The 7,238-nt window shown below is 27.9% G+C and overlaps 1 long non-coding RNA gene across 2 annotated transcripts; it reads left to right on the top strand.

Moving 5' to 3' along the window:
• Positions 1 to 4,783: 4,783 nt before the first annotated feature.
• On the top strand, positions 4,784 to 7,101 carry LOC106773947. 2 transcript variants are annotated; one of them, XR_002669678.1, is made up of 4 exons: positions 4,784 to 4,892; positions 4,983 to 5,051; positions 5,196 to 5,266; positions 6,934 to 7,101. It is a non-coding gene; the product is annotated as an uncharacterized LOC106773947 (long non-coding RNA). The 2 variants fall into 2 exon arrangements; XR_001376691.2 differs by lacking the exon at positions 4,784 to 4,892 and having other exon boundaries at positions 4,893 to 5,051.
• Positions 7,102 to 7,238: the final 137 nt, after the last annotated feature.

Below are 7,238 nucleotides of genomic sequence, written 5' to 3'. Positions count from 1 at the left end.
TTTTTTCATAACAATATTTTACATAAAGAATACAATATATTAGTTAAATTAATATAATTGTAAATTAAAATCTAAATAAGTAGTATATGTCTAGTTGGTATATGTAGTTTTAATGATGTATATCAATCAAGACTCTTAAGAAGACATTTCAACGAGAATGTGACTGTACTTTTTTAACGTTGGACTTTTGTTAAACAGTGAAGCAAAAAGTTTTTGTATGTGTTAGAAAGGAGAGACAAATCACATGCATATAGAAGAATTAATATGGCATGAGAAGCTCCTTCTTGATTTGCTGCAATGGCATAGAATGTTAAACCTAACGTGAACGTGTTGAAGAAGAAGATGACAAGAGTTAATGCTTCACCATATCTGAACTGTGTTGTGTTCCTTCTGATATTTCAAAACATAATTTCGTCATGCCTCGTGTAATACCTATGCCAACATATTTTGGGACTTGTAGAGAAACTGAATGATATAACACAAATTTATATATTAATTAAGGTCTAATTGTGTTTTCATTTTATGATAACATGATAACAATATCACATGTTATCATGTCAATTTCATCTTAATTTTTATTAAAATAAAGTGATTTTTATTTTTTTACAAAGAATAAATTAAATTTATATAAATATTATATTGATATCTATATTAAATATTTTTCAAATCATTTTTAAACTAATTATATTTAAATTATTTTTAAATTATCTATTAAATTATATGTACTTTAATGATTTAAATAGGAGTAGGGATAAATTATATATATATATATATATATATATATATATATATATGAAGATGATGGAGACAATTGAGACATGCACACACATATGCTTATCTCCATCCTTACAATCAATTGAAAATATTTCATAAATTAACTATAACTATATCTAATCAATATAACTTTAACTAATTCGAACAATTAAGCTGAATCATAAACCTCACAACGTAGTTCATATCCATTTTAACTTGAAAGTTTTTTTTTTTTTTTAAATAATTAGTCAAAAATAAAATCTAAAATAAAAAAATAAAACTATTTAGAGAAAATTGTAAAGAAACAACAATATATCATCTTCAATGTATTATACATGCTCCCTCCTCAGCAATAATTCATTTCTAAAAAAGAAATTCGTCATGTGATAATTTACTTTTAGTATTAAACATAAAAAAAAAACATTAAATATTTTGAGAAGTGATCCAACACTTATTTCACCTCACAAAAAAGATTTTTTTTAAGGAAATATGTTATAAAAGCTTAACATTATAAAAATTACTTTATGAAGATTCCATGCTCTTACAAGATAAAAAGATAGAGGCAATTATAAATATAATAAACAATAATAATAATCGCTAACAATTAGATATGAAAAACATTTGAAATAAATATTTATCTCCCAAATTTCTGTTAATAAAAAACTATTTAATTTTTAAAAGTATTTATCTAAAAAATTTACCAATAAAACTTAATTTAATAAAGTGATATCTTTATGATAATAATACTTTGATAATATTTATTTGATAACATTGTGTGATTCTATGATTGATTTATGTTAGTATTTATGATTATTATTAATATTAATTATGAAGTAATTTTGGATTTATCACATAATGACACATAGATGATATATTAAAATATTATCAAAGTATCATTATCCATATCTTTNTCATTATTATTATTTTGCAGAGAATGTAAAAAAATAAAAAATAGGAAGGTGATTAGATGCTCCCAACAGGTTCTGCATTGTTGCAGAGCTTTGAATTTGCAAGTTCCTTACACTGTGATTTCTGCAACAAAAACCAGTTGTGTGCAGTATTAAGTATGTGATATGAATTTGGATGAAAAGGGTAGAAAGTTTTATACAATAATTTGCCTTCCCTTTTTGTTTTTATGCATATGAGCTTCAACCTCCTTCTGCACTATTTTATGTGTAGCTTTCATGTACCCTACTTTTTTTTGGGATCATGTTTCCCAGATACTCTTCTCACTTCACATCAACTTATTATCATTATTCACTTTAATCACTTCACACATTTTGTTCTTATCTGCACTTCACTGTGAACAACTTCACCAATGTTCTTCGCCATTATTACAATTTACAACAATATCACTTCGTCAAATCTGTACCTCAATAGGGTTTTCTTCTTTCATGAGTTGGGACATGAAATTAAAATCAATTTCAACCATGATTTCTCTTTCTTAATTCTGCACAATCTTTTCTTAATCAGCTAGTAATGTACCACAAATCAAACACGATAGATTTATTTGAAAAATATTAGATAAATGTGATGTGAGGCGAAAGTATATAAAATATTATTAGTATTTTTAATTTAAAATCTTAAGATAATAAATTTAGGATTTTTTTTTACATGTGTATAACTTTGTTGTTTTTATTTCAAATTTAAATTTAAATTACTTTTAACAGGTCATACTTAAAAACGTTATGACATAATGTTAGCTTATTAATTTATAATAGACTAGAATTAAAATGATTTAAAAAAGGAGAACAACTTCTATTGAATGAATAGAATAAAATGAGTTAGTTTTCTAAATAATTATATTAAGTTATTGGATACGTGGTTTAACTATATATGACTTTAACTACATCTTAGAAGAAAAAAAAGTTTTACATAAAGTAAATAGCTATTACATATGTATTTTCAACTATACATGACTCTAGCTAGATCTTAGAAAAAAAATTACATAGATTATTGTTATATGTTTCTTAGTAGATGATACAAAACCATAAAAGTATGAAACTATAAAGAGATAAGAAAGCAACTCTAAAAGAGGAAGTATAACTTTTATTAAATGAATGAAATTAAATGAGTTAGGTCGAGATAATTATATAGAAACTATAGCTATGTAAAATTATATATCACTTGACCATGTGATATCTTTACACATATGAAACTAAACATTTTGAAAATGTTTAAACTAAAGAAATTATCTCTTAATAGTCAGAATCTTTTCAGTTTTGAGCATTTACTGTTACCATGTACTAATTGAGTTATACTCATTTCGAGAATGTATGTGATTGCGGATAATTGAAGCAAGGGAAAACATTTTTATAGGAAAACGTTTTTCAAAGAAGTTTTTCTGTAGAAGATGAATTAGCTTAAGCAAGTGGAGAAGACTCCTATGTGTATATACAACTTCTGTCAAAGATTAAATTTTGTGACTTTCGAATTAGAGGACAGAAAAAAATTATTACGATTTATATATATATATATATATATATATATATATATATATATATATATATATATATATATATATATATATATAAATATATATAAAAGAAACAAAGTATGTAGGATCGGATAAAATCACAAGTCAAGTAATATGGTCACAAAGAATGCTTGAAGATAAGGTTGAATCACAAGATTGATAAACTATTATCTATTACAACAACAAATCGACAATAACAATAGTAAAAAATTAAATTTATCATCAAAAAACAAAATACATAATTATTAAATATCACTTCATTCGAAATGAAAAGAAAACTAAACAAATTCAACTTGAATACTACTAAACATAAGATCAAACTGCAGATCTTTTATGAAGATGTTACCGAGAACAAGATCTAAATTCTCATAAAAATTATAATACATCACTTTAATGAAATCACCAAAAAGAACTTCAATATAATTCAATATATGTTAGTGAGTAATAAACAAGATTGACATTAAATTAATATATTACCAAAAATAAAATAAAAATATACAATTATAGTGATAATGAGTCATAGAATAAAAGTAATTATATAAAACAATATCAAAACAATATTCTTCATAATAAAAATAAAAGACAAATATAAATATTAAAAAATCTAAAACTTATCTGGAAAGTTAGCTAAATCCATATATAGCTGAAAACACATATGCAATAACCTAATATAATTATATGGAATCCTAGTCCATATTCTTTCATTTATTCAACAGAAATTGTATTCCTTCTTTTAGAGTTACTCTCCTTTCCCCTTTATGGTTCCATACTTTTGAGATTCTATATCAACGACTAAGTCGTATATAACAATAGTCTATGTAAAACTTGTTTTTTTTTCTAAAATCTACCTAAAGCCATATATAGTTGAAAACACAAATGCAATAACCTACTATAATTATTTGAGTTATAAAGATTAATTTTTTTATTTATTTCCTTTTATAAGTACTTTATATGAATAAAGCGTAAAATTGAAGAGGAAAACTATTATGAAAATCGAGATAAAATTAACATATATATTAATTTTTTTTCTTATCTTTCTTTTTTTTTTGTTTTTTTTTTCTTTCTCAAATCCATCCTTCCATTCAAGTTATAATTAAAATTCTTGATTTATGTAATTATTATAGTGAAATCCATACATAATTTTTTATTGTAAGGTAAAGTTGGATATAATTTTTTTTTATCTTATCTTCCACTATTAATTTTTATTAATTGCGAAAGGAAATAAATTGAAAAATATTACAAACTCAAACAAAATAAGTTTTTTCTAAATTGTCTTGTTCGTAAAATAATAATATTTAAAACAAAATAAGGTCAGTTTTTGTTAAATAATGTTTGAGAGTTGAGAACCAAGTAGGAAGTCAAAATTAGTCATATAGAAGATATTAATGAAATTTTTTGACTTATATAACCTCTAGTTAATAAGGGACATATAGTTGAAAGGTTCGTTTAGGTAGAGAAAATAATAATAAATTTTTAAATAATATTTTTTTAAAGTGTCTATTTATTATTGAGTGTCAAATACCTCCATCATTACAGAAAATATGTAAAGGCTGAGAAAAGGAGCTGCTTGGAAATGCACATGTGACAGCAAGTGAGGAGAGGAAACATAGCTAATATATTTAAGTGCTAATTTTAAAAAGAGCTTCTCATTTGGTCTAAAAACGTGTGTGCTCTTCAAACAGACTTCATGCCCTTACTCTTTGCATTCTCACTGGAAAAGTTTTCCCTACTAAGTCATTTGTTCCTCAATCAGGTGTAGCTTAGGAAATCTTGACGGTGTGGGCTTTCATTCAACTGACTGGTTTCCTGTTTCCTTTAACTGGTTAGTGTTTTTTCTCTTCTATGCGTCTTGAGGCTATGATCATGCAGCGGATTCAGCTTGCATGTAGCTGATTTCGTTTTCCCCAAATCTTAGTTTCAAACGTGTCCTAAAATCTGCTTTTCATCACCAAATTGCAATCTGCAGGTGATTTTAGTTTTCCTTAAGGTGAAATTTAGCGTTTGGGGGTTTTTTGTGTCTTGAACTATTCGACTGAGGTAAGGGAAGTAAGGTTTCATTCTCTGTTTAGTATAAATTGAGTTGCATGAGTAAGATTTTTCTTTTTGTTTTGGAAAATGTGAACCAAGGTGTATGTGAGATTGTGTTGGTGCTTTGTTTCTATTTGAACTGAAAAATTTGGATGAATTTATATGTTAGAACAAGTGTCGTATGATGTGTGAATCATGAAATTCTGAATTGTATGATGAGAATCTGTTATAGGCAAGGTATGATTCTGTAATTGAGTGTGTGGGTGCTATGAAGTTCTGTTATACAGGTTACCATATAAAAGGTTAAGTTGTTTATGGTGTTTTAAATTAGAATAGAGGAAGTGAGGTAATGGTTTCTGGCTGTGGGTGTCCTAGGTGCAATTGGGTAGTTTAGGCAGTGCAAACATGTCAATTTTGATTTGTTAGAAGAATTAACATGGCCCAAAACAGTCTCCAAGTGGTAAATTAGAATTTGAATCTATAAGTAAATGAAATTGAAGTATTAGATCCTAGATCAATGTATAACTACTAGAGATTGATGTTAGGATAGTGTGTAACCCTTTAGACAAGCATAATTCATCATGTATATGGAATTAGAGGTGTTAGAAACTCACCTAGAGGCCTAAGAACGAGTTTGGAAGGGTAGAGTGCTGCAAATCTGCAGAATTCGGACCTGCAGAATCTGCAGATTCGCACAGCGCACCAGGGGGGTGCGCTCAACGAATTTTGTACGTCAAATTGAGTGATTTTAATGGTTTTGACGTTCTGGGAGTTCCGGATGTCCGTTTTGGACGTTCTTTAGGTCGTTCTGGGGGTTCTTGACCCTTCCGAAATTGTTGGTGATGGTTTTAAAGTCATTTTCCTTGTCTAAGTATGAGTTCACTAGGTTTTGTATTGTTTAATTGTCCTTCTAGAACTATTATTGTCTGGTAGTGTACATGGAATGATTTCATACAATTTTTGATGACTTGTTGGGTTGGTTGTGGTCTTTTGAAGTGTAATTAATATTATAAATATATGTTGTATGCAATGTAAAAGTGAAAAGTATGGTTATTGGACATAATTTCATGATCCTCAAGGGAGGTTACATGGTGGTGCCCCATGGGTTGTTGTGATTGACCGTATGAATGGACGGAGTTCGGGATGGGGTTTATCCTGACATTCTAATGACCATCTATGCTCAATTAGAAAGTGATGAGTCATGTGGTGAGAATAGCAGGAGGTCCTAGTAGTAGGTGCTACGTGGAGGCCTATTATTCGGTAAAGGGCTTACATTTGTGTGTGGTTGGGTGAAACCCCTCGGCAATGACTTTGCAAAGCAGTAGGGCCATAACAAGTGCACAAACCCTTGGAACTCGACATTTCATACTAGTCTGGATGGTCAAATCACGCGGTCGGTCATTGGTATCAACAAAATGCATTCGGTCTTAGTATGTATTGTGTTATGGTTTTTGCATGCTGTGTGTGATTGTATAACATGATAGTTAGTTCCATTTAATGTATAATCTGATAGCATGTTTACTTGATTGCTTGTGTGCATGCTGTTATGTATATGTTAGTTTATATTTGGACTTATCTTGCATGTTTTTCAACCTAACTTACCCTTGCATTTGTATGTGTTGTATGTGTTTGTCTTCTTCCTTGCAATGATCATCCAATCCTTTGGATATGAGCAGAGGCAGAAGATGTTCCCCTAGAGCAAGCTTTGGAGCCAGAGGATCCAACCACTACCTCTTAGGACTCTTTCTATTAGACTCCTTTCTATATTTTGAAAAACTTTGTAGCTTATATGCAACACCTAGTTTATATTATTACTCTTAGATTTTTTCCATTATTTGAAAGACTTCTTATGTACTTAAAGTTTTTAATTTTATAATCCCTTTGGATGACTGTAAATATTATAACTTTTAGTACTTCCTTAAACTGTTTTACCATATTATAATGCTACGTTCTAATATATTATACTCAGCTTATAATTTTT

This window comes from Vigna radiata, chromosome 9, assembly GCF_000741045.1.
Source record: "Vigna radiata var. radiata cultivar VC1973A chromosome 9, Vradiata_ver6, whole genome shotgun sequence".
Lineage (NCBI taxonomy): Eukaryota > Viridiplantae > Streptophyta > Magnoliopsida > Fabales > Fabaceae > Vigna > Vigna radiata.
Note: the sequence above shows the minus strand (reverse complement) of the source record. Positions and strands in the feature narration are given on the sequence as shown.